The sequence below is a fragment of the Thamnophis elegans genome, chromosome 6 (assembly GCF_009769535.1).
Source record: "Thamnophis elegans isolate rThaEle1 chromosome 6, rThaEle1.pri, whole genome shotgun sequence".
NCBI lineage: Eukaryota > Metazoa > Chordata > Lepidosauria > Squamata > Colubridae > Thamnophis > Thamnophis elegans.
Window position 1 is genome coordinate 73,342,281 of NC_045546.1, and position 22,716 is coordinate 73,364,996.

The 22,716-nt window shown below is 46.8% G+C and overlaps 6 long non-coding RNA genes across 9 annotated transcripts; all 6 read left to right on the top strand.

Annotated features, from left to right (window-relative positions):
• Positions 1 to 3,891: 3,891 nt before the first annotated feature.
• Positions 3,892 to 8,239, top strand: LOC116509887. Of its 3 annotated transcripts, XR_004255565.1 has the most exons (4): positions 3,892 to 3,948; positions 4,229 to 4,305; positions 8,014 to 8,077; positions 8,178 to 8,239. It is a non-coding gene; the product is annotated as an uncharacterized LOC116509887 (long non-coding RNA). The 3 variants fall into 3 exon arrangements; XR_004255564.1 differs by lacking the exon at positions 8,178 to 8,239 and having other exon boundaries at positions 8,014 to 8,163; XR_004255566.1 differs by lacking the exons at positions 8,014 to 8,077; positions 8,178 to 8,239 and adding an exon at positions 7,509 to 7,521.
• Positions 8,240 to 8,594: 355 nt separating this feature from the next.
• On the top strand, positions 8,595 to 9,363 carry LOC116509902. Its single transcript, XR_004255569.1, has 3 exons — positions 8,595 to 8,662; positions 8,866 to 9,000; positions 9,282 to 9,363. It is a non-coding gene; the product is annotated as an uncharacterized LOC116509902 (long non-coding RNA).
• Positions 9,364 to 11,437: 2,074 nt separating this feature from the next.
• LOC116509915 lies at positions 11,438 to 12,147 on the top strand. Its single transcript, XR_004255572.1, has 4 exons — positions 11,438 to 11,500; positions 11,718 to 11,791; positions 11,921 to 11,984; positions 12,085 to 12,147. It is a non-coding gene; the product is annotated as an uncharacterized LOC116509915 (long non-coding RNA).
• Positions 12,148 to 12,380: 233 nt separating this feature from the next.
• LOC116510680 lies at positions 12,381 to 13,486 on the top strand. 2 transcript variants are annotated; one of them, XR_004255668.1, is made up of 5 exons: positions 12,381 to 12,406; positions 12,507 to 12,569; positions 12,779 to 12,913; positions 13,220 to 13,312; positions 13,433 to 13,486. It is a non-coding gene; the product is annotated as an uncharacterized LOC116510680 (long non-coding RNA). The 2 variants fall into 2 exon arrangements; XR_004255667.1 differs by having other exon boundaries at positions 13,220 to 13,478.
• Positions 13,487 to 20,358: 6,872 nt separating this feature from the next.
• On the top strand, positions 20,359 to 21,068 carry LOC116509921. Its single transcript, XR_004255575.1, has 4 exons — positions 20,359 to 20,421; positions 20,639 to 20,712; positions 20,842 to 20,905; positions 21,006 to 21,068. It is a non-coding gene; the product is annotated as an uncharacterized LOC116509921 (long non-coding RNA).
• A 220-nt stretch (positions 21,069 to 21,288) lies between these two features.
• Positions 21,289 to 21,848, top strand: LOC116509934. The gene is made up of 3 exons (XR_004255576.1): positions 21,289 to 21,327; positions 21,428 to 21,490; positions 21,700 to 21,848. It is a non-coding gene; the product is annotated as an uncharacterized LOC116509934 (long non-coding RNA).
• The last annotated feature ends 868 nt before the right edge of the window (positions 21,849 to 22,716 follow it).

Genomic DNA, 22,716 nt, shown 5'->3' on the forward strand with positions numbered 1-22,716 from the left:
AAACAAGGAGAAATTCAGTATGGAAATACCGGAAAAAAATATATTATACACGACTACTACGTTAAACTCTATGAACAAGAGAAGGTGGAGGAGGGACGAGTCAAAAAGTATCTACAAGATGCCAATCTCCCCCAGGTACCAGATGAAACTAGAACAATGTTAGAAAGTAAAATAACAATGATGGAGCTGACAGAGGCACTTAAAAAACAAAATAATGGGAAAGCCCCAGGACCAGATGGCCTACCGTGGAATTCTACAGAACATTTGAAGAAATATTGACCCTCCCACTCCTACAAGTCATGAATGAAGTGATGACTGAGAGCCAAATACCGAAGTCATGGTCAGAAGCGTATATCACACTACTACCCAAGGAAGAGACTGATTTAACACAAATCAAGAATTATAGACCAATTTCTTTATTAAATTCAGACTACAAGCTATTTGCATCTATACTAGCTGAGAGACTTAAAAAATACTTAAATGGCTTCATCCATTCAGATCAAAATGGCTTTTTACCTAAAAGACAAATCAAAGACAATATGAGAATAATTTTGAATACCTTGGAATACTATGAGGCCCACCCAGAAAAACAACTGGCACTGATGTTCCTCGATGCGCAGAAGGCCTTTGATAATGTGAATTGGCAGTTTATGTTTTTGCAACTGGAGCAGATGAACTTTGGCAAGAAATTCACTCAAACTATACGAACGATATACCAGAAACAAGCAGCAAAGATAATGGTAAATGGAGAACTAACAGAACCGATTGAAATAAAGAGAGGTACAAGACAAGGCTGCCCACTATCACCGCTACTCTTTGTCCTAACACTAGAGGTCTTAAATAGAAAGATCAGAGAAGAAGAAGAAATAAGAGGAATGAAAATTAAGAGAGAAGAGTATAAATTGCAAGCGTTCGCAGACGACTTAGTTTTCATTCTCGAAGATCCATTAGAAACCGCACTCAAATTGTTAGAAAGAATAGAGGAATATGGAGAAGTAGCAGGCTTGAAAATAAACAAAGATAAAACAAAGATCATGACAAAGAATATCCCAGCTACACAAAAGGAAGAGTTGTCAGAAATGTTGCAGATTCAAAACACAAGTAAGATTAAATATTTGGGGATACATTTATCACCTAGATGTAGCACTCTTAAAGAGGATAATTATACCAGATTAAAACGACAAATAGCAATCGATTTGGAGAAATGGGAAAACTTGCATTTATCAATGATGGGAAGAATTTCTACAATTAAAATGAACATTTTACCTAGAATTCTATATCTGTTTCAGACAATCCCAATCAGACTGGGTAAGGATTTTTTTCTAGATTTAAATAAAATAGTTTTGAAATTTATTTGGCAAAGGAAAAAAGCTAGAATAAAACTTAAATTACTACAAGATGTTAAATCAAGAGGAGGTTTTGGGTTACCCGATTGGGAGCTATACTATCAGGCAGCAAACCTGATGTGGATTAAGGAGTGGATATCATTAAAAAAACTCTAGATTATTGAACGTAGAAGGTCACGATTTGCTGTTGGGATGGCATGCTTTCTTATGGTATAAGGGAACTAAACCACATGGTTATTTTAGAAGACATTATATAAGGGAGGCGTTGTTGTTAAATTGGGAAAAGATTAAAAAATTACATTATTTAAAAATTCCAGTCTGGACATCAACAATTGAAGCATTTTCGTATCCGATAATACATAAAAAGGAACAAACAGTTAGATATACAGAATTATTGAATACAGAGGGTGAGCTCAAATCTAGTCAAGAGTTGAAGCAAGAAGGGATGGAAATGAACTGGTATTCATATGTACAGATACAATCTAGATATAATGAAGATAGAAAAACTAAAGGTCTCTATAACAAATGACTGAGCTAGACAAAATTCTAACAGGTACTGATGAAAAAGTAATTAAAAAACTATATGGATATTTATTGGAGTTTAAATTGCATGAAGAACAAGTTAAAGAAACTATGATTGCTTGGGGAAAAAACTTTAAGTATGGGATTGATTTAGAGAATTGGCAGAAATTGTGGTCTCAAAATTACAAAATGACAATGTCCACTGCATATAGAGAAAACTTGTATAAGATGTTTTACAGGTGGCATCTACCCCCGACCAGAATCGCAAGAATGTTCAAGAATAAATCAGAAAAGTGTTGGAAATGTCACCAGATACCTGGCTCATACTACCACATGTGGTGGACTTGCACTGAAGCCAAAAGATACTGGACTAAAATCCACATGTGGTTGGAGAAAATGATACACAAACAAATAGACTTTAAACCAGAGGTCTTTTTATTGGGAATCTTACCAGAAACCTACAACAAAGACTTAAAATATTTGATTGTAAATGTGTTAACAGCAGCCAGAATTGTATTTGCAAAAAACTGGAAAAATGAAACAATACCAAAAGAGGAAGAAGTTATTCGAAAAATAATGGACTGTGCCGAAATGAGTAAATTGACATTTGAAATTAGAGAGCAAGAGGATGAACAATTTTATAAGATATGGGACTTGTTTTATCAATGGCTAAGGGGAAAAAAAAAACTTTGGAAATGAAAAATGATACAATTATGCCTTAGTTGGAAAAAGTAAATGATGATATAATTATGCTGTGAAATAATTCAACAATGATGTAAGGAAGTATTAATATAAGGTCTGGTGATATAATGTATAAGGTTAAGAACTTACTATAATGATATTTCGCTGCTGATAAGGCAATTCTAATAGGGGAACAAATGAAAACTGGTATATATAGGCAGCGATGCCTTGTTGAACAATGAAGGAATAAGATCTCTGTTTGAAGGTATGAAATGCAAGGTTAACAATGAATAGAAGTATACTTTCTGGGGGAAAACAATGCTAATGTTAACTGAATATATATTGTAGAAGGAAAATGAGGCCTTTAGTTACATTAGAGGAAATATCTGAGTTGGTAAATATTATTTGAAGATGTAGATGTTAAAACAACCGTAACCAAACGACATGCTGCATGTGATGATGGTTTTTTTTTCCTTTTTTTTTCCTTTTTGGACCTTTTTTTGTCCTTTTTGGCCTCCCCCTCCTCCCCCCACCCTTTTTTTTCTTGTTTTATTTTGTTTTTTTTTTTTGTCTTTTAAACCCTAGCTTATTGTGGTGTTTATTAAATATACAACAGAGAGATACGGGATGTACAAACTTAGTAGGGATGCACCTGTGATCAAACGACATATTGTATGTGAAGATGGGTTTCCCCTCCCCCCCATTTCCCCCCCCATCTTCTCCCTTTCCCATTGTTGTCTGTGTAATTAAAAAAAAATTAAAAAAAAAAGAAATAACTACATCTCTACAGAAATAGAGCACAACAATGATGAGAACTATCTTGAATGCGTTTGGGTCAATATTAAAGGTTGGGGGGAAATGACATTTCCATAGGTCTATACTACAAGCCACCCAACCAAGCAGAGGAAGTAGATGAACATTTTGCTAGTCACTTATGTTACTAATTTATCAGCTGCAGTTATTCACTTAAGAACTGTGGCAAGAAAGGTGGTATAGTGACCAAAGTTACAATGTCATTGAAAAAAGTGACTGATGACCATTTTTCACACTTAGCGACCCTTTAGCGACCATTTTCACACTTAGCGACCGTTGCAGCATCCTCACAGTGCGAACCATTAAGCAGTGGAACAGTTTGTTTCCAAGACTTGTTTGTGCTCCATTCTTGAAATTTTCAGGAAAAGATTGGGGAATCATTTGCCTGAGATGGTAGGAAGAGCCCTTCCTTGGGCAGGGAGTCGGACTAAACGTCGCTTCTGCCCTAGGATGCCATGATTCCCTCCGTGCTTTGTGCCACAATGATGGTGCTTCTCTGTTGTTCATGAACCAACAACTTCCCACATGGAACATACAGGCTAAAAGGCCACAAAGGGAATCAGCCACCGGCCACTCCTAGACCCAGGTGAGCTGCCCTCCTTGGGTGGGTATAGAATATGGCCATTGTTTACTTGGTTGCTGGGGGAACTAGATTGCCAGTTTCCCTGAAAAGCCACTAGCCAGTGCCCAGCTGCCCATTCTCCCTTCGTGCAGTGGATGGACGTGCAGCTAGTTGGTCATGGCTCTCAGAAGGCTCTTCAGAGTAAGTGTGGCCATCTCAGCTGTCAAGAAACTGGCATCGGGGGAGAAAGTCATACTTCTCAACTCTTCTGACTGATTGACAGCTATTTCTCTTCTCTTCACAGAACATCCGGAAAAGGTGTTCGCACCTTTTCTGTTGTCTGAAGAGCAACGTTGAAGACCTTCCTGTGCCTCCTGACAGGTACCACCCCCTTTTCCTTAAACCCTGGGCATGGTGGGGCACCATTGATGGACTGCAGAGTCTGTAAGAGCCTCTCCCCAAATGGCTTTCTGTCCAGAAGGGGCTTCAGGGCAAAAAGATGGGCAGGGTGACTGGTTGGGCTGAGAAAGGAGATGTTAGATGGATGTTTTTTTGACATTTTACCAGCTCTCTGATTGGCTGGTCATTTGACAGTTGCTTTGGGCTCGAGTATAAATACCCTGACAGTTGCAGGGACGTTTTGAATCGCTGACATCTCGCAATAAACATCTTACTCTCTGATTCCATGGCTCCTGCGTCTTTCCCTCAAACATATTTAATACTGGCGACGAGGATGGGATATGCGATTCCCGCAGAGCCTGGAAAACAACAACGAAGAATAAGCCAGTCGCGGCCCCCGAAAATCAGACACAAAAACCACAACAGAGAACCAGCAGTAGCCACCGTGAAGCCTTCCATCTACGCCAACTCCAAGGACAAGCTATCTACGCCAATTCCAAGGACGAGCCAAAGACCGCGAAGGCCAACCTCGGCTGGAACTGCCTGCCTGTCTGCAGCCGCTGCTGCCATCCGTCTCCTCACGGCTTTCTATCTGCATAATACAAACTGTCTGCAGCTGCTGCTGCCTGGAGCCTCCGCTGCTCCACCTGCATTACAAAGCTGCCTACCTCCCAAGGCCACCTGCCTTACAAAGCTGCCTGCCTCCCAGCTCCACCTTCTGCAAGGTTTACACGCTGACTCCACTGCTGACCAACAACCGGGAGAAGCGAGGCCTGGCGCTGGACGGGAAGTTGAAGCACGAGGACACCAACCTGCCTCCAAAGGAGCAACTCTAGCCGCCATTCCTGCTCGCAACTCTAGCCGCCATTCCTGCTCGCAGAAAACCCCCCCCCCGCCAACATAAACCGCAACGTCCAACCAAAGTTACCAACAGGCTTGGACTTTCTTTGAATTGTAAATGTTGAATTGTAAATGTTGAACATGGACAACACACAAAAAAAATGCAAATAAATAACACACAAAGTAAATAACTGGGGGGGACAAATGTTAGAGGAGTGTTGAGTATGCAAATAACTGGGGGGAAGGAGTGTTATATATGCAAATGTTCCTGTTACCAGCTCTCTGATTGGCTGGTCATTTGACAGTTGCTTTGGGCTCGAGTATAAATACCCTGACAGTTGCAGGGACGTTTTGAATCGCTGACATCTTGCAATAAACATCTTACTCTCTGATTCCATGGCTCCTGCGTCTTTCCCTCAAACATATTTAATACTGGCGACGAGGATGGGATATGCGATTCCCGCAGAGCCTGGAAAACAACAACGAAGAATAAGCCAGTCGCGGCCCCCGAAAATCAGACACAAAAACCACAACAGAGAACCAGCAGTAGCCACCGTGAAGCCTTCCATCTACGCCAACTCCAAGGACGAGCTATCTACGCCAATTCCAAGGACGAGCCAAAGACCGCGAAGGCCAACCTCGGCTGGAACTGCCTGCCTGTCTGCAGCCGCTGCTGCCATCCGTCTCCTCACGGCTTTCTATCTGCATAATACAAACTGTCTGCAGCTGCTGCTGCCTGGAGCCTCCGCTGCTCCACCTGCATTACAAAGCTGCCTACCTCCCAAGGCCACCTGCCTTACAAAGCTGCCTGCCTCCCAGCTCCACCTTCTGCAAGGTTTACACGCTGACTCCACTGCTGACCAACAACCGGGAGAAGCGAGGCCTGGCGCTGGACGGGAAGTTGAAGCACGAGGACACCAACCTGCCTCCAAAGGAGCAACTCTAGCCGCCATTCCTGCTCGCAACTCTAGCCGCCATTCCTGCTCGCAGAAACCCCCCCCCCCCGCCAACATAAACCGCAACGTCCAACCAAAGTTACCGACAGGCTTGGACTTTCTTTGAATTGTAAATGTTGAATTGTAAATGTTGAACATGGACAACACACAAAAAAAATGCAAATAAATAACACACAAAGTAAATAACTGGGGGGGACAAATGTTAGAGGAATGTTGAGTATGCAAATAACCGGGGGGGAAGGAGTGTTATATATGCAAATGTTCCTGTTACCAGCTCTCTGATTGGCTGGTCATTTGACAGTTGCTTTGGGCTCGAGTATAAATACCCTGACAGTTGCAGGGACGTTTTGAATCGCTGACATCTTGCAATAAACATCTTACTCTCTGATTCCATGGCTCCTGCGTCTTTCCCTCAAACATATTTAATACTGGCGACGAGGATGGGATATGCGATTCCCGCAGAGCCTGGAAAACAACAACGAAGAATAAGCCAGTCGCGGCCCCCGAAAATCAGACACAAAAACCACAACAGAGAACCAGCAGTAGCCACCGTGAAGCCTTCCATCTACGCCAACTCCAAGGACGAGCTATCTACGCCAATTCCAAGGACGAGCCAAAGACCGCGAAGGCCAACCTCGGCTGGAACTGCCTGCCTGTCTGCAGCCACTGCTGCCATCCGTCTCCTCACGGCTTTCTATCTGCATAATACAAACTGTCTGCAGCTGCTGCTGCCTGGAGCCTCCGCTGCTCCACCTGCATTACAAAGCTGCCTACCTCCCAAGGCCACCTGCCTTACAAAGCTGCCTGCCTCCCAGCTCCACCTTCTGCAAGGTTTACACGCTGACTCCACTGCCGACCAACAACCGGGAGAAGCGAGGCCTGGCGCTGGACGGGAAGTTGAAGCACGAGGACACCAACCTGCCTCCAAAGGAGCAACTCTAGCCGCCATTCCTGCTCGCAACTCTAGCCGCCATTCCTGCTCGCAGAACCCCCCCCCCCGCCAACATAAACCGCAACGTCCAACCAAAGTTACCGACAGGCTTGGACTTTCTTTGAATTGTAAATGTTGAATTGTAAATGTTGAACATGGACAACACACAAAAAAAATGCAAATAAATAACACACAAAGTAAATAACTGGGGGGGACAAATGTTAGAGGAGTGTTGAGTATGCAAATAACCGGGGGGGAAGGAGTGTTATATATGCAAATGTTCCTGTTACCAGCTCTCTGATTGGCTGGTCATTTGACAGTTGCTTTGGGCTCGAGTATAAATACCCTGACAGTTGCAGGGACGTTTTGAATCGCTGACATCTCGCAATAAACATCTTACTCTCTGATTCCATGGCTCCTGCGTCTTTCCCTCAAACATATTTAACACTTTTGGCCAGGACGGCACAGGAACTGGAAGACCAGCGCGGAGAATGGGAGACACATCATGTGTCTGATGGCGGCACATCTTCCTCTCCTGGGGTAAGGGCGCTTCTGCAAGAACGCCAGTTCATGCTTCAAAACCGGGTGGGGGAAGGGAGGAATTCCCACTTGGGGGGAACCTGGCCAGCCCACATTATCAGCCACGTTTCCCATGGTCTGCTGTCTCTTTGCCCTCTATAATGCAGCCCTTCTTCCCGGGGAAGATAAACATGCAGAGGACTTTTAATTTATGCCTTCAATAAACAATTGTTTCTTGCAGGTTGTGATGGGTGGTCCTGCCACCACCCGGAGTCCCAGGAAGGAAGATGTCAGGCCAGCTCTCATTTCCCTGAGGTAAGTTCTCAGCTGAGGGATTCTGAAGCCCCCAAGAGAAGGGCTAGAAGATAGATTGGCAGAGGGCAGGCATCTCTACCCTCTGCCTCTACCTCTGCTGACAAAAGAATGACTTTGGTCTCTCCCCAGAAATGAGAGCTGTTTGAAGTGGACGCCGCGGCTACCTACAATTTGGGAGACCTGCACTGAGTTGGTAAGGCCAGACCAGCTCCTCCCCATGGTAGTGGCAGAAGCCCTGACTCTGTGCATTGGTTAAAATGCCAAGAGACAGAATATTTGCATTCTTACTGCAGGACCCATCGGAAGAATTCCATCCGATGGGGACGGCTCGGAGCCCAGTGCAGGAGGGAAGCGGTGACTGCCTTTCAGGGTAGGTATCACTTCGGAGGGTGAAACACTTGCAGAGGGGAGGCATCTCAGGGGAATCCCACTGGAAGGCCAAGTCCTTTGGCAGGCCAGCCGGAAGGGCTCCGAGAGCTTCCACGTGACCACTCTTACAAAAGGTCCCAGGGCTTCTTTTGATCTTTGGCCCTTTTGTTTTCTCCCCCCAGAGAGGAAAGGCAGGAGCACCGCAGGCCACGGCTGTCCACCCTTTTGGAGACCTCCACTGAGTTGGTAAGAACTGGACAATTCCTCCCCATGTAAAAAGAAGAAGCCCTGTCTCTGTGGATTTCTTCATATGCTAACGGACAAAATATTGATATTTTGATTCCAGGAACCACAGGACCAACCAGTGGAGGAGGAGCTCTCTCCTGGGCAGGACACCTCTTCTCCAGAGGTAAGAAAGTTTTGGCAATGGGGCCGATGGCTAGGGTTAGGGTTAGGGCTATGCCACGACTCCTGATGGGAGTGGGAGAAATTTGTAAGCTTAAAGCTTGCAAAGGCTCTCTTGCTGTTGGCCCCTAGGGCCTGAATGCACCCTATCTTCTAGCAATATTATTGGGATGCAGAAAGCTTTAGCCTCCATATTGTTATTTGCAGGATTCGCTGACCGTCCTGTTGGGCTCCAGGACCAGCAGCCTCTGTGAGGTGGACTCCCTTGCTGACCTCCTGGAGGAGGAATCTGAGGATAGCTGGGACCAGGATGCAGAGGCCAGCTCCTCTTCCAGTCCATGGGTAAGAAAGACAAAGTGTTTTCAGTTGGGCAGGGATAGAGTCCTCTGGTCAGTTCTCCTAACCTGAGGGAACTGTGCTGGAGCGCTCTGGGCAGTGGAGCAAGGTGCCACCCGGCCCTTCGGACAACGTACTAACTACAGTATATGCACCCAAGCTCTGGTATGACTGGTTCCTTTGCTGCAAAGCATCAGGGACCAGTGTTCTAAATGGGAAATGTGATCCCCATTCAATAGTCCCTTTTTTAAGGAATTCTGAGTTTCGTTTCTCTGATTGCTTCACAGGATTCTCCAGAGGAAGAAGACACTCTGGAGGATCTCAGCAGCCTGGAAGAGGACATCCTGGACTCCCTGGACCGCCTTCTTAAATAAGAAGATGTATGAGCCCCACAGATGGGAAGGTGTCCAATATGCTACGTGGGAAGAGCGGAGGGCAGGTACAAGTAGCTCTACAAAGAGCAACATGGTACTAATAATAGTCTTTGATTTCTCCCCCAGATGCTTCCTCAGATTCCCCTCCAGAGGTCAGCTTGGAGGAGGAGGAACCAGCCCCAGGCACCTCGGGAGGTGAGTTGGTCAATGGTCCCAAGCAGCCTGTCAAGAGTGATTTGGCTGAAACAACAGCTGCCACATGGCAGCCCTGAGGCTTCAGGTGGGGAAAGCGGGCAGCTGCCAGCTTGCTAGTGAGGAGGAGGAGGAGGAATTGCCTCCTAGATCCCTTCTAATTCTGTTATTCTCTGCCTACAGGACGCCTTCAGTAATGGAGGCAGCTGGAGGACAGAACATCCCAACCTACAAAGCCCTGCATGGCTATTGTTGTTGTTGTTTTGTTGTTGTTATTGTTATTGTTGTTGTTGTAGTTGTTTGTTCTTAGTTTCTTCTATTTGTTATTTTATTTATATTGTTATATTGTTATTTATATTTATTTTATTTATATTGTTAAATTTTGTTTATATTGTTAGAAATAAAATCAATGGTTAAAAAAAGTTTAAACGACTCAAATGTCTATACACCAATGCACAGAGTATGAGGAATAAACAGGGTGAATTAGAAATTCAAGTAAATGAGGGCAGATACTATATTGTGGCCATTACAAAAACTTGGTGGGATGAAATCCACAAATGGAACATACAGCTAGAAGGATTTAAATTATTTAAAAGTAATAGACCAAATAAAACAGGAGGTGGAGTTGCACTATATATATAAGAAATAATTACCTCTCTACAGAAATAGAGCACAATAATGATGAGAACTATCTTGAATGCATTTGGGTCAATATTAAAGGTTGGGGGGAAATGACATTTCCATAGGTCTATACTACAAGCCACCCAACCAAGCAGAGGAAGTAGATGAACATTTTGCTAGTCACTTATGTTACTAATTTATCAGCTGCAGTTATTCACTTAAGAACTGTGGCAAGAAAGGTGGTATAGTGACCAAATTTACAATGGCATTGAAAAAAGTGACTGATGACCATTTTTCACACTTAGAGACCCTTTAGCGACCATTTTCACACTTAGCGACCCTTTAGCGACCATTTTCACACTTAGCGACCATTGCAGCATCCTCACAGTGCGAACCATTAAGCAGTGGAACAGTTTGTTTCCAAGACTTGTTTGTGCTCCATTCTTGAAATTTTCAGGAAAAGATTGGGGAATCATTTGCCTGAGATGGTAGGAAGAGCCGTTCCTTGGGCAGGGAGTCAGACTAAACGTCGCTTCTGCCCTAGGATGCCATGATTCCCTCCGTGCTTTGTGCCACAATGATGGTGCTTCTCTGTTGTTCATGAACCAACAACTTCCCACATGAAACATACAGGCTAAAAGGCCACAAAGGGAATCAGCCACCGGCCACTCCGAGACCCAGGTGAGCTGCCCTCCTTGGGTGGGTATAGAATATGGCCATTGTTTACTTGGTTGCTGGGGGAACTAGATTGCCAGTTTCCCTGAAAAGCCACTAGCCAGTGCCCAGCTGCCCATTCTCCCTTCTTGCAGTGGACGGACGTGCAGCTAGTTGGTCATGGCTCTCAGAAGGCTCTTCAGAGTAAGTGTGGCCATCTCAGCTGTCAAGAAACTGGCAGCGGGGGAGAAAGTCATGCTTCTCAACTCTTCTGACTGATTGACAGCTATTTCTCTTCTCTTCACAGAACATCCGGAAAAGGTGTTCGCACCTTTTCTGTTGTCTGAAGAGCAACGTTGAAGACCTTCCTGTGCCTCCTGACAGGTACCACCCCCTTTTCCTTAAACCCTGGGCATGGTGGGGCACCATTGATGGACTGGAGAGTCTGTAAGAGCCTCTCCCCAAATGGCTTTCTGTCCAGAAGGGGCTTCAGGGCAAAAAGATGGGCAGGGTGACTGGTTGGGCTGAGAAAGGAGATGTTAGATGGATGTTTTTTGACATGTTACCTTTTTCTTTTGGCTAGGACGGCACAGGAATTGGAAGACCAGCGGGGAGAATGGGAGACACATCATGTGTCTGATGGCGGCACATCTTCCTCTCCTGGGGTAAGGGCGCTTCTGCAAGAACACCAGTTCATGCTTCAAAACCGGGTGGGGGAAGGGAGGAATTCCCACTTGGGGGGAACCTGGCCAGCCCATATTAACAGCCGCGTTTCCCATGGTCTGCTGTCTCTTTGCCCTCTATAATGCAGCCCTTCCCGGGGAAGATAAACATGCAGAGGACTTTTAATTTATGCCTTCAATAAACAATTGTTTCTTGCAGGTTGTGATGGGTGGTCCTGCCACCACCCGGAGTCCCAGGAAGGAAGATGTCAGGCCAGCTCTCATTTCCCTGAGGTAAGTTCTCAGCTGAGGGATTCTGAAGCCCCCAAGAGAAGGGCTAGAAGAAAGGTTGGCAGAGGGCAGGCATCTCTACCCTCTGCCTCTACCTCTGCTAACAAAAGAATGACTTTGGTCTCTCCCCAGAAATGAGAGCTGTTTGAAGTGGACGCCGCGGCTACCTACAATTTGGGAGACCTGCACTGAGTCGGTAAGGCCAGACCAGCTCCTCCCCATGGTAGTGGCAGAAGCCCTGACTCTGTGCATTGGTTAAAATGCCAAGAGACAGAATATTTGCATTCTTATTGCAGGACCCATCGGAAGAATTCCATCCGATGGGGACGGCTCGGAGCCCAGTGCAGGAGGGAAGCGGTGACTGCCTTTCAGGGTAGGTATCACTTCGGAGGGTGAAACACTTGCAGAGGGGAGGCATCTCAGGGGAATCCCACTGGAAGGCCAAGTCCTTTGGCAGGCCAGCCGGAAGGGCTCCTGGAGCTTCCACATGACCACTCTTACAAAAGGTCCCAGGGCTTCTTTTGATCTTTGGCCCTTTTGTTTTCTCCCACCAGAGAGGAAAGGCAGGAGCACCGCAGGCCACGGCTGTCCACCCTTTTGGAGACCTCCACTGAGTTGGTAAGAACTGGACAATTCCTCCCCATGTAAAAAGAAGAAGCCCTGTCTCTGCGGATTTCTTAATATGCTAACGGACAAAATATTGCTATTTTGATTCCAGGAACCACAGGACCAACCAGTGGAGGAGGAGCTCTCTCCTGGGCAGGACACCTCTTCTCCAGAGGTAAGAAAGTTTTGGCAATGGGGCCGATGGCTAGGGTTAGGGTTAGGGCTATGCCACGACTCCTGATGGGAGTGGGAGAAATTTGTAAGCTTAAAGCTTGCAAAGGCTCTCTTGCTGTTGGCCCCTAGGGCCTGAATGCACCCTATCTTCTAGCAATATTATTGGGATGCAGAAAGCTTAGGATTTAGCCTCCATATTGTTATTTGCAGGATTCGCTGACCGTCCTGTTGGGCTCCAGGACCAGCAGCCTCTGTGAGGTGGACTCCCTTGCTGACCTCCTGGAGGAGGAATCTGAGGATAGCTGGGACCAGGATGCAGAGGCCAGCTCCTCTTCCAGTCCATGGGTAAGAAAGACAAAGTGTTTTCAGTTGGGCAGGGATAGAGTCCTCTAGTCAGTTCTCCTAACCTGAGGGAACTGTGCTGGAGCGCTCTGGGCAGTGGAGCAAGGGGACACCCGGCCCTTCGGACAAGATACTTAGTCTAACTACAGTATATGCACCCAAGCTCTGGTATGACTGGTTCCTTTGCTGCAAAGCATCAGGGACCAGTGTTCTAAATGGGAAATGTGATCCCCATTCAATAGTCCCTTTTTAAAGGAATTCTGAGTTTCGTTTCTCTGATTGCTTAAGAGGAATCATTGTTGTTCACAGGATTCTCCAGAGGAAGAAGACACTCTGGAGGATCTCAGCAGCCTGGAAGAGGACATCCTGGACTCCCTGGACCGCCTTCTTAAATAAGAAGAGGTATGAGCCCCACAGATAGGAAGGTGTCCAATATGCTACCTGGGAAGAGCGGAGGGCAAGTACAAGTAGCTCTACAAAGAGCAACATGGTACTAATAATAGTCTTTGATTTCTCCCCCAGATGCTTCCTCAGATTCCCCTCCAGAGGTCAGCTTGGAGGAGGAGGAACCAGCCCAGGCACCTCGGGAGGTGAGTTGGTCAATGGTCCCAAGCAGCCTGTCAAGAGTGATTTGGCTGAAACAACAGCTGCCACAAGGCAGCCCTGAGGCTTCAGGTGGGGAAAGCAGGCAGCTGCCAGCTTGCTAGTGAGGAGGAGGAAGAGGAATTGCCTCCTAGATCCCTTCTAATTCTGTTATTCTCTGCCTACAGGACGCCTTCAGTAATGGAGCTGGAGGACAGAATCTCCCCACCTACAAAGTGCTGCATGGCTATTGTTGTTGTTTTGTTGTTGTTATTGTTATTATTGTTGTTGTTGTTGTTTGTTCTTAGTTTCTTCTATTTGTTATTTTATTTATATTGTTATATTGTTATTTATATTTATTTTATTTATATTGTTAAATTTTGTTTATATTGCTAGAAATAAAAGCAATGGTTAAAAAAAGTTTAAACGACTCACATGTCTATAGACCAATGCACAGAGTATGAGGAATAAACAGGGTGAATTAGAAATTCAAGTAAATGAGGGCAGATACTATATTGTGGCCATTACAAAAACTTGGTGGGATGAAATCCACAAATGGAACATACAGCTAGAAGGATTTAAATTATTTAAAAGTAATAGACCAAATAAAACAGGAGGTGGAGTTGCACTATATATGAGAAATAACTACATCTCTACAGAAATAGAGCACAACAATGATGAGAACTATCTTGAATGCATTTGGGTCAATATTAAAGGTTGGGGAGAAATGACATTTCCATAGGTCTATACTACAAGCCAACCAACCAAGCAGAGGAAGTAGATGAACATTTTGCTAGTCACTTATGTTACTAATTTATCAGCTGCAGTTATTCACTTAAGAACTGTGGCAAGAACGGTGGTATAGTGACCAAAGTTACAATGGCATTGAAAAAAGTGACTGATGACCATTTTTCACACTTAGCGACCCTTTAGCGACCCTTTTCACACTTAGCGACCGTTGCAGCATCCTCACAGTGAGAACCATTAAGCAGTGGAACAGTTTGTTTCCAAGACTTGTTTGTGCTCCATTCTTGAAATTTTCAGGAAAAGATTGGGGAATCATTTGCCTGAGATGGTAGGAAGAGCCGTTCCTTGGGCAGGGAGTCGGACTAAACGTCGCTTCTGCCCTAGGATGCCATGATTCCCTCCGTGCTTTGTGGCACAATGATGGTGCTTCTCTGTTGTTCATGAACCAACAACTTCCCACATGAAACATACAGGCTAAAAGGCCACAAAGGGAATCAGCCACCGGCCACTCCGAGACCCAGGTGAGCTGCCCTCCTTGGGTGGGTATACAATATGGCCATTGTTTACCTGGTTCCTGGGGGAACTAGATTGCCAGTTTCCCTGAAAAGCCACTAGCCAGTGCCCAGCTGCCCATTCTCCCTTCGTGCAGTGGACGGACGTGCAGCTAGTTGGTCATGGCTCTCAGAAGGCTCTTCAGAGTAAGTGTGGCCATCTCAGCTGTCAAGAAACTGGCAGCGGGGGAGAAAGTCATACTTCTCAACTCTTCTGACTGATTGACAGCTATTTCTCTTCTCTTCACAGAACATCCGGAAAAGGTGTTCGCACCTTTTCTGTTGTCTGAAGAGCAACGTTGAAGACCTTCCTGTGCCTCCTGACAGGTACCACCCCCTTTTCCTTAAACCCTGGGCATGGTCGGGCACCATTGATGGACTGCAGAGTCTGTAAGAGCCACTCCCCAAATGGCTTTCTGTCCAGAAGGGGCTTCAGGGCGAAAAGATGGGCAGGGTGACTGGTTGGGCTGAGAAAGGAGATGTTAGATGGATGTTTTTTTGACATTTTACCAGCTCTCTGATTGGCTGGGCATTTGACAGTTGCTTTGGGCTCGAGTATAAATACCCTGACAGTTGCAGGGACGTTTTGAATCGCTGACATCTCGCAATAAACATCTTACTCTCTGATTCCATGGCTCCTGCGTCTTTCCCTCAAACATATTTAATACTGGCGACGAGGATGGGATATGCGATTCCCGCAGAGCCTGGAAAACAACAACGAAGAATAAGCCAGTCGCGGCCCCCGAAAATCAGACACAAAAACCACAACAGAGAACCAGCAGTAGCCACCGTGAAGCCTTCCATCTACGCCAACTCCAAGGACGAGCTATCTACGCCAATTCCAAGGACGAGCCAAAGACCGCGAAGGCCAACCTCGGCTGGAACTGCCTGCCTGTCTGCAGCCGCTGCTGCCATCCGTCTCCTCACGGCTTTCTATCTGCATAATACAAACTGTCTGCAGCTGCTGCTGCCTGGAGCCTCCGCTGCTCCACCTGCATTACAAAGCTGCCTACCTCCCAAGGCCACCTGCCTTACAAAGCTGCCTGCCTCCCAGCTCCACCTTCTGCAAGGTTTACACGCTGACTCCACTGCTGACCAACAACCGGGAGAAGCGAGGCCTGGCGCTGGACGGGAAGTTGAAGCACGAGGACACCAACCTGCCTCCAAAGGAGCAACTCTAGCCGCCATTCCTGCTCGCAACTCTAGCCGCCATTCCTGCTCGCAGAACCCCCCCCCCGCCAACATAAACCGCAACGTCCAACCAAAGTTACCGACAGGCGTGGACTTTCTTTGAATTGTAAATGTTGAATTGTAAATGTTGAACATGGACAACACACAAAAAAAATGCAAATAAATAACACACAAAGCAAATAACTGGGGGGGACAAATGTTAGAGGAGTGTTGAGTATGCAAATAACTGGGGGGAAGGAGTGTTATATATGCAAATGTTCCTGTTACCAGCTCTCTGATTGGCTGGTCATTTGACAGTTGCTTTGGGCTCGAGTATAAATACCCTGACAGTTGCAGGGACGTTTTGAATCGCTGACATCTCGCAATAAACATCTTACTCTCTGATTCCATGGCTCCTGCGTCTTTCCCTCAAACATATTTAACACTTTTGGCCAGGACGGCACAGGAACTGGAAGACCAGCGCGGAGAATGGGAGACACATCATGTGTCTGATAGCGGCACATCTTCCTCTCCAGGGGTAAGGGCGCTTCTGCAAGAACGCCAGTTCATGCTTCAAAACCGGGTGGGGGAAGGGAGGAATTCCCACTTGGGGGGAACCTGGCCAGCCCACATTATCAGCCACGTTTCCCATGGTCTGCTGTCTCTTTGCCCTCTATAATGCAGCCCTTCTTCCCGGGGAAGATAAACATGCAGAGGACTTTTAATTTATGCCTTCAATAAACAATTGTTTCTTGCAGGTTGTGATGGGTGGTCCTGCCACCACCCGGAGTCCCAGGAAGGAAGATGTCAGGCCAGCTCTCATTTCCCTGAGGTAAGTTCTCAGCTGAGGGATTCTGAAGCCCCCAAGAGAAGGGCTAGAAGAAAGGTTGGCAGAGGGCAGGCATCTCTACCCTCTGCCTCTACCTCTGCTAACAAAAGAATGACTTTGGTCTCTCCCCAGAAATGAGAGCTGTTTGAAGTGGACGCCGCGGCTACCTACAATTTGGGAAACCTGCACTGAGTCGGTAAGGCCAGACCAGCTCCTCCCCATGGTAGTGGCAGAAGCCCTGACTCTGTGCATTGGTTAAAATGCCAAGAGACAGAATATTTGCATTCTTATTGCAGGACCCATCGGAAGAATTCCATCCGATGGGGACGGCTCGGAGCCCAGTGCAGGAGGGAAGCGGTGACTGCCTTTCAGGGTAGGTATCACTTCGGAAGGTGAAACACTTGCAGAGGGGAGGCATCTCAGGGGAATCCCACTGGAAGGCCAAGTCCTTTGGCAGGCCAGCCGGAAGGGCTCCGAGAGCTTCCACATGACCACTCTTACAAAAGGTCCCAGGGCTTCTTTTGATCTTTGGCCCTTTTGTTTTCTCCCCCCAGAGAGGAAAGGCAGGAGCACCACAGGCCACGGCTGTCCACCATTTTGGAGACCTCCACTGAGTTGGTAAGAACTGGACAATTCCTCCCCATGTAAAAAGAAGAAGCCCTGTCTCTGTGGATTTCTTCATATGCTAACGGACAAAATATTGATATTTTGATTCCAGGAACCACAGGACCAACCAGTGGAGGAGGAGCTCTCTCCTGGGCAGGACACCTCTTCTCCAGAGGTAAGAAAGTTTTGGCAATGGGGCCGATGGCTAGGGTTAGGGTTAGGGCTATGCCACGACTCCTGATGGGAGTGGGAGAAATTTCTAAGCTTAAAGCTTGCAAAGGCTCTCTTGCTGTTGGCCCCCAGGGCCTGAATGCACCCTATCTTCTAGCAATATTGTTGGGATGCAGAAAGCTTAGGATTTAGCCTCCATATTGTTATTTGCAGGATTCGCTGACCGTCCTGTTGGGCTCCAGGACCAGCAGCCTCTGTGAGGTGGACTCCCTTGCTGACCTCCTGGAGGAGGAATCTGAGGATAGCTGGGACCAGGATGCAGAGGCCAGCTCCTCTTCCAGTCCATGGGTAAGAAAGACAAAGTGTTTTCAGCTGGGCAGGGATAGAGTCCTCTAGTCAGTTCTCCTAACCTGAGGGAACTGTGCTGGAGCGCTCTGGGCAGTGGAGCAAGGGGACACCCGGCCCTTCGGACAAGGTACTTAGTCTAACTACAGTATATGCACCCAAGCTCTGGTATGACTGGTTCCTTTGCTGCAAAGCATCAGGGACCAGTGTTCTAAATGGGAAATGTGATCCCCATTCAATAGTCCCTTTTTTAAGGAATTCTGAGTTTCGTTTCTCTGATTGCTTCACAGGATTCTCCAGAGGAAGAAGACACTCTGGAGGATCTCAGCAGCCTGGAAGAGGACATCCTGGACGCCCTAGACCGCCTTCTTAAATAAGAAGAGGTATGAGCCCCACAGATGGGAAGGTGTCCAATATGCTACCTGGGAAGAGTGGAGGGGCAGGTACAAGTAGCTCTACAAAGAGCAACACGGTACTAATAATAGTCTTTGATTTCTCCCCCAGATGCTTCCTCAGATTCCCCTCCAGAGGTCAGCTTGGAGGAGGAGGAACCAGCCCCAGGCACCTCGGGAGGTGAGTTGGTCAATGGTCCCAAGCAGCCTGTCAAGAGTGATTTGGCTGAAACAACAGCTGCCACATGGCAGCCCTGAGGCTTCAGGTGGGGAAAGCGGGCAGCTGCCAGCTTGCTAGTGAGGAGGAGGAGGAGGAATTGCCTCCTAGATCCCTTCTAATTCTGTTATTCTCTGCCTACAGGACGCCTTCAGTAATGGAGGCAGCTGGAGGACAGAACCTCCCAACCTACAAAGCCCTGCATGGCTATTGTTGTTGTTGTTTTGTTGTTGTTATTGTTATTGTTGTTGTTGTAGTTGTTTGTTCTTAGTTTCTTCTATTTGTTATTTTATTTATATTGTTATATTGTTATTTATATTTATTTTATTTATATTGTTAAATTTTGTTTATATTGTTAGAAATAAAATCAATGGTTAAAAAAAGTTTAAACGACTCAAATGTCTATACACCAATGCACAGAGTATGAGGAATAAACAGGGTGAATTAGAAATTCAAGTAAATGAGGGCAGATACTATATTGTGGCCATTACAAAAACTTGGTGGGATGAAATCCACAAATGGAACATACAGCTAGAAGGATTTAAATTATTTAAAAGTAATAGACCAAATAAAACAGGAGGTGGAGTTGCACTATATATATAAGAAATAATTACCTCTCTACAGAAATAGAGCACAATAATGATGAGAACTATCTTGAATGCATTTGGGTCAATATTAAAGGTTGGGGGGAAATGACATTTCCATAGGTCTATACTACAAGCCACCCAACCAAGCAGAGGAAGTAGATGAACATTTTGCTAGTCACTTATGTTACTAATTTATCAGCTGCAGTTATTCACTTAAGAACTGTGGCAAGAAAGGTGGTATAGTGACCAAATTTACAATGGCATTGAAAAAAGTGACTGATGACCATTTTTCACACTTAGAGACCCTTTAGCGACCATTTTCACACTTAGCGACCCTTTAGCGACCATTTTCACACTTAGCGACCATTGCAGCATCCTCACAGTGCGAACCATTAAGCAGTGGAACAGTTTGTTTCCAAGACTTGTTTGTGCTCCATTCTTGAAATTTTCAGGAAAAGATTGGGGAATCATTTGCCTGAGATGGTAGGAAGAGCCGTTCCTTGGGCAGGGAGTCAGACTAAACGTCGCTTCTGCCCTAGGATGCCATGATTCCCTCCGTGCTTTGTGCCACAATGATGGTGCTTCTCTGTTGTTCATGAACCAACAACTTCCCACATGAAACATACAGGCTAAAAGGCCACAAAGGGAATCAGCCACCGGCCACTCCGAGACCCAGGTGAGCTGCCCTCCTTGGGTGGGTATAGAATATGGCCATTGTTTACTTGGTTCCTGGGGGAACTAGATTGCCAGTTTCCCTGAAAAGCCACTAGCCAGTGCCCAGCTGCCCATTCTCCCTTCTTGCAGTGGACGGACGTGCAGCTAGTTGGTCATGGCTCTCAGAAGGCTCTTCAGAGTAAGTGTGGCCATCTCAGCTGTCAAGAAACTGGCAGCGGGGGAGAAAGTCATGCTTCTCAACTCTTCTGACTGATTGACAGCTATTTCTCTTCTCTTCACAGAACATCCGGAAAAGGTGTTCGCACCTTTTCTGTTGTCTGAAGAGCAACGTTGAAGACCTTCCTGTGCCTCCTGACAGGTACCACCCCCTTTTCCTTAAACCCTGGGCATGGTGGGGCACCATTGATGGACTGGAGAGTCTGTAAGAGCCTCTCCCCAAATGGCTTTCTGTCCAGAAGGGGCTTCAGGGCAAAAAGATGGGCAGGGTGACTGGTTGGGCTGAGAAAGGAGATGTTAGATGGATGTTTTTTGACATGTTACCTTTTTCTTTTGGCTAGGACGGCACAGGAATTGGAAGACCAGCGGGGAGAATGGGAGACACATCATGTGTCTGATGGCGGCACATCTTCCTCTCCTGGGGTAAGGGCGCTTCTGCAAGAACACCAGTTCATGCTTCAAAACCGGGTGGGGGAAGGGAGGAATTCCCACTTGGGGGGAACCTGGCCAGCCCATATTAACAGCCGCGTTTCCCATGGTCTGCTGTCTCTTTGCCCTCTATAATGCAGCCCTTCCCGGGGAAGATAAACATGCAGAGGACTTTTAATTTATGCCTTCAATAAACAATTGTTTCTTGCAGGTTGTGATGGGTGGTCCTGCCACCACCCGGAGTCCCAGGAAGGAAGATGTCAGGCCAGCTCTCATTTCCCTGAGGTAAGTTCTCAGCTGAGGGATTCTGAAGCCCCCAAGAGAAGGGCTAGAAGAAAGGTTGGCAGAGGGCAGGCATCTCTACCCTCTGCCTCTACCTCTGCTAACAAAAGAATGACTTTGGTCTCTCCCCAGAAATGAGAGCTGTTTGAAGTGGACGCCGCGGCTACCTACAATTTGGGAGACCTGCACTGAGTCGGTAAGGCCAGACCAGCTCCTCCCCATGGTAGTGGCAGAAGCCCTGACTCTGTGCATTGGTTAAAATGCCAAGAGACAGAATATTTGCATTCTTATTGCAGGACCCATCGGAAGAATTCCATCCGATGGGGACGGCTCGGAGCCCAGTGCAGGAGGGAAGCGGTGACTGCCTTTAAGGGTAGGTATCACTTCGGAGGGTGAAACACTTGCAGAGGGGAGGCATCTCAGGGGAATCCCACTGGAAGGCCAAGTCCTTTGGCAGGCCAGCCGGAAGGGCTCCTGGAGCTTCCACATGACCACTCTTACAAAAGGTCCCAGGGCTTCTTTTGATCTTTGGCCCTTTTGTTTTCTCCCCCCAGAGAGGAAAGGCAGGAGCACCACAGGCCGCGGCTGTCCACCCTTTTGGAGACCTCCACTGAGTTGGTAAGAACTGGACAATTCCTCCCCATGTAAAAAGAAGAAGCCCTGTCTCTGTGGATTTCTTAATATGCTAACGGACAAAATATTGCTATTTTGATTCCAGGAACCACAGGACCAACCAGTGGAGGAGGAGCTCTCTCCTGGGCAGGACACCTCTTCTCCAGAGGTAAGAAAGTTTTGGCAATGGGGCCGATGGCTAGGGTTAGGGTTAGGGCTATGCCACGACTCCTGATGGGAGTGGGAGAAATTTGTAAGCTTAAAGCTTGCAAAGGCTCTCTTGCTGTTGGCCCCTAGGGCCTGAATGCACCCTATCTTCTAGCAATATTATTGGGATGCAGAAAGCTTAGGATTTAGCCTCCATATTGTTATTTGCAGGATTCGCTGACCGTCCTGTTGGGCTCCAGGACCAGCAGCCTCTGTGAGGTGGACTCCCTTGCTGACCTCCTGGAGGAGGAATCTGAGGATAGCTGGGACCAGGATGCAGAGGCCAGCTCCTCTTCCAGTCCATGGGTAAGAAAGACAAAGTGTTTTCAGTTGGGCAGGGATAGAGTCCTCTAGTCAGTTCTCCTAACCTGAGGGAACACCCAAGCTCTGGTATGACTGGTTCCTTTGCTGCAAAGCATCAGGGATCAGTGTTCTAAATGGGAAATGTGATCCCCATTCAATAGTCCCTTTTTTAAGGAATTCTGAGTTTCGTTTCTCTGATTGCTTAAGAGTAATCATTGTTGTTCACAGGATTCTCCAGAGGAAGAAGACACTCTGGAGAATCTCAGCAGCCTGGAAGAGGACTCCCTGGACTCCCTGGACCGCCTTCTTAAATAAGAAGATGTATGAGCCCCACAGATAGGAAGGTGTCCAATATGCTACCTGGGAAGAGCGGAGGGCAGGTACAAGTAGCTCTACAAAGAGCAACATGGTACTAATAATAGTCTTTGATTTCTCCCCCAGATGCTTCCTCAGATTCCCCTCCAGAGGTCAGCTTGGAGGAGGAGGAACCAGCCCAGGCACCTCGGGAGGTGAGTTGGTCAATGGTCCCAAGCAGCCTGTCAAGAGTGATTTGGCTGAAACAACAGCTGCCACAAGATAGCCCTAAGGCTTCAGGTGGGGAAAGCAGGCAGCTGCCAGCTTGCTAGTGAGGAGGAGGAGGAATTGCCTTCTAGATCCCTTCTAATTCTGTTATTCTCTGCCTACAGGACGCCTTCAGTAATGGAGCTGGAGGACAGAACTAGACGCCTAGAGCACCTATGGAGGTCCAACAAATCCGAATCGAGCCGAGCACTTCTAACATCGTGCATCAAGGAATACATCAGGGCAATTAGGACGGCAAAAAGAGCTTATATTGCCACCTTGATCGCCTCCGCTGAGTCGCGCCCAGCCGCCCTGTTTAGGATA